Source organism: Pygoscelis adeliae, unplaced genomic scaffold (assembly GCF_000699105.1).
Source record: "Pygoscelis adeliae isolate BGI_AS28 unplaced genomic scaffold, ASM69910v1 Scaffold38, whole genome shotgun sequence".
Taxonomy (NCBI): Eukaryota; Metazoa; Chordata; class Aves; order Sphenisciformes; family Spheniscidae; genus Pygoscelis; species Pygoscelis adeliae.
Window position 1 is genome coordinate 9,879,839 of NW_008825614.1, and position 3,091 is coordinate 9,882,929.

The following is a 3,091-nucleotide window of genomic DNA, read 5'->3' on the forward strand; positions in this document are numbered from 1 at the left end:
GCCGCCTGGCCCGCCGCCCGCGGGACACGGAGCCCGCGGCCACGGCGGCTTTCGGGGGGCACCGGCGAGGATGACAGCGTGAGCTGTACCCAGGCGATGTGTCAGTCCCCCCGGCTTGCTTTTCTGGAGCTGCAGGAGAAGGAAATGGGAGAAGAACAGACCCCAGTGGGGAGACTTGACACGAAGATGATAAAAATGCATCGCTCTAACTTTTTTGATGAGAAAGTTTTATTAGTTTCAACTGATTTTTTTAAAAGCATTTCCCTAAAGTTTGCCAATCTTGAAGAAAAACGAGGAAAATATTTCTCCTTGTTCTCTTCCTTTATGACTCCTTTTTTTTCCTTTTTGCATTTGAAAAGGCAGAAGAGAAGATCTTTGGCTCCAGAAATGACTGGACTAACCTGGAAACCCTAGCCTTGCGTTTAGGATTGCGCTGAAGGAGATATATTCTCTCCTCCCCCGAGGAAATTCTAACACGACCTTTTTAGGTGCTTTGTCCTCTCCCTCATAAATGTAGAAGTAAGGAATGTGTCTGTATATAATGTATAGAGATATATATACACACACGTGCAGTCTAAAATCTGTATTTACAGAACAAGAAGCAACTTCAGAAGGATAATTTTTGTACATTGCCAGATATCATTGAGTAAACCACATTTAAAAGGTAAGAGCAATTCTCACGACAACACAAACACTAGGAAAAACCAATGCTAAAAAGCAGCCTACTTCAGTGCTATGGATGCCTCTACAAAAGCCTTGTGTCATTGGACTGCCTCACCTCTATGAAATGCACAAAATGAAGGTGTAATGATTAAACACAGACCGACTGGGTCTCCCATTTCTGAGCTGAGCCAAGTTCTGCAAGGGAGAAAGGAAACAAATCTTCCAGGTTTCTGAGTGAACGCTCTCCTGAGGATCTCCCAGGCTTTGGACTTGGCCAGGGCAGGTTCTCCTCCCCTCCTACAATCTAGAGCAGCTCAAGAAATCATATAATATATGCCATGCCCGCATCGGTGGGTGGGCAGCCGAGCGTTGTTGGCACACTATACACCTTCTGGGTCCTTCTTATCTCTTCCCACCCCGCCCTCTCCACAACACTCTGGCATGCCTCTGCACTCTTGCAGATATTCTGGTCTCCAGACCTTTCTTGTGCCATTGGCACAGAGTATAGAAAAAGGGCTGCGGTCCAGAATTGGGGCTCAGAGGTTGAAAACAGGAGACAGGCACACCGTATGAGCCCAAGGAAGAATGACTTTATAGTTGACACGACCTGAGAGATTGAAAGGCTTTGTTTTCTTCCACAGCGTGGAAAACAGATTTGCTGAAATGATGAGCAATGCCTCATTACAAAGTAAGAAGAAGTAGAAGCGGAGGGTGGAACTAAGAGAAAAGACAGCATCCCCCTCCACAGCAGCTTATCACTGACATAGGCAACAGTGAGGAATCATCGTAGACCCTGTAACACCCCAGGCCACCTTCGGTGACATTCTTCTTACTTCTCTTCTGTGCTGTCTTGTGCTGGAGTATAAACATCTGAACATGCTCTAACTGACCAGAGTATCTAAAGGAGCCAGGTTCAAAACTCTTCGTTAGAATAGTTTTTTAAACAGCGGGCAACCGCAGGCAGTCACCTCACAGACACTACCATCAGCAGATTCCTACTAGAGATACAACAGTAGTCCTAGCAAACAAATGCACACACACAAACCAAACAACAGCAGCAGGACTACTGGACATACCCATCACATACCCACACCACCTCCTTCCTCATCAAAACCCAAAGCTACTCCCAATCTAAACTAATGGGATCAAATTCATTTTAGAGAAGAGGAATCTTCCCTCTTCCACTATCCACTCTAGTCCCTTCTTCCCGTACACCCTCTGATCCTTCCTGACTGCTTTCCATCCTTCACCTCTGATCTTTGCTTTCTCTTAGTTCACCCTTACTTCTTTTCTCCAGGTGTGGACTCACTGGGCCAACTCAGGGCTGCAGAAAGGTACTGAAGAGAAGGAGGTTTGCTCTTCCCCAGAAGGGGAAATTCCCGTTTTCTTGTGTCCTTGTGGCGTCACTAGGATCTCTTTGGGGATCTGAAATCTACCCCGTTCTTTGGCATAAGTTACATGTGAGGGAGAGACACCAGAAGGGAGAGATGGAGATGTATTTTCTGTCCTTTCCCTTTGGTGGCTGGAATTTCAGTTTTCATACCCCGAAGCACAAGTTCTAACAACCTGGGATTGCTTCAGCCTCATCTGGTCACCACCCTTGCTATCAGAAAGCAAGAGATCAAGGATGCGCAGATGCCTTGGATGTGTGTCAGGAGCTGAAAGTATGTTTCAGGAAATGGCATTTCACAGGGGAGTACCCCAGAGAAGCGGGGATTTGTTGCAGTATGAGCTGGGCAGAAAGGGAGGAATTAGAATGGCTCTGGTGGGCTGAATTAGGGATTCTGAAAGGTTGAGTGACACATGCAAAAACGTCCCTAAAATTCTCCAGGATGACACAGAAGAATTTCAGGATCAAATGGAAGGGATCACGGGACTTGGTTACCCTGGTGCCCTATCGCCTTGATGCCCCAGAGGTATTAAAGATGCATCTCTTGGTGTCCTGCTGCTTATGCCGTTTTTTTGAGAGTGAAGCCAAAAAGGTGCAAGCAATGCTGGGGGCAGCTGTGGGCGCAGGAGCTGGAGGTCTTTTTCCATCCCTTGCTAATTGCTTTCCCTGACCTTACAGCCTAGGAATAGTGCTGGTTCTGGATTCTTCAGTGTAAACGATTGGCTTTGTGGGTGGGAAACAAAACCTGGGATTGGTGAGAGTGTGTGCGCGCGCGCGTGTGTGTGTGTGTGTGTGTGTGTGTGTGTGTGTGTGTAAGCACTGTTTTAACACCTTTTCTTTATTGTCCTGGCTGTCGGACACATCAAACCAAGCCCGGATTTCTCAGTTTCTTGTCATCAGATGATTGCATTTCAAAAGGAGATGGGACAATGTGGCTCGGTCACACCTCAATTCAAGTGCAGCAATGGCCTGTCAATGTGCCTCTTATGGCCAGCAGGGCAGGAATTATAAAAATCTCTTAGGTTTACACAGAAAATG

The 3,091-nt window shown here is 46.8% G+C and overlaps 1 protein-coding gene across 1 annotated transcript in view; it reads right to left on the minus strand.

Annotated features, from left to right (window-relative positions):
* WNT5B (wingless-type MMTV integration site family, member 5B) overlaps positions 1-3,091 on the minus strand; it is a 15,644-nt gene that overhangs the window by 11,829 nt on the left and 724 nt on the right. The gene's annotated exons all lie outside the window — the stretch shown is intronic.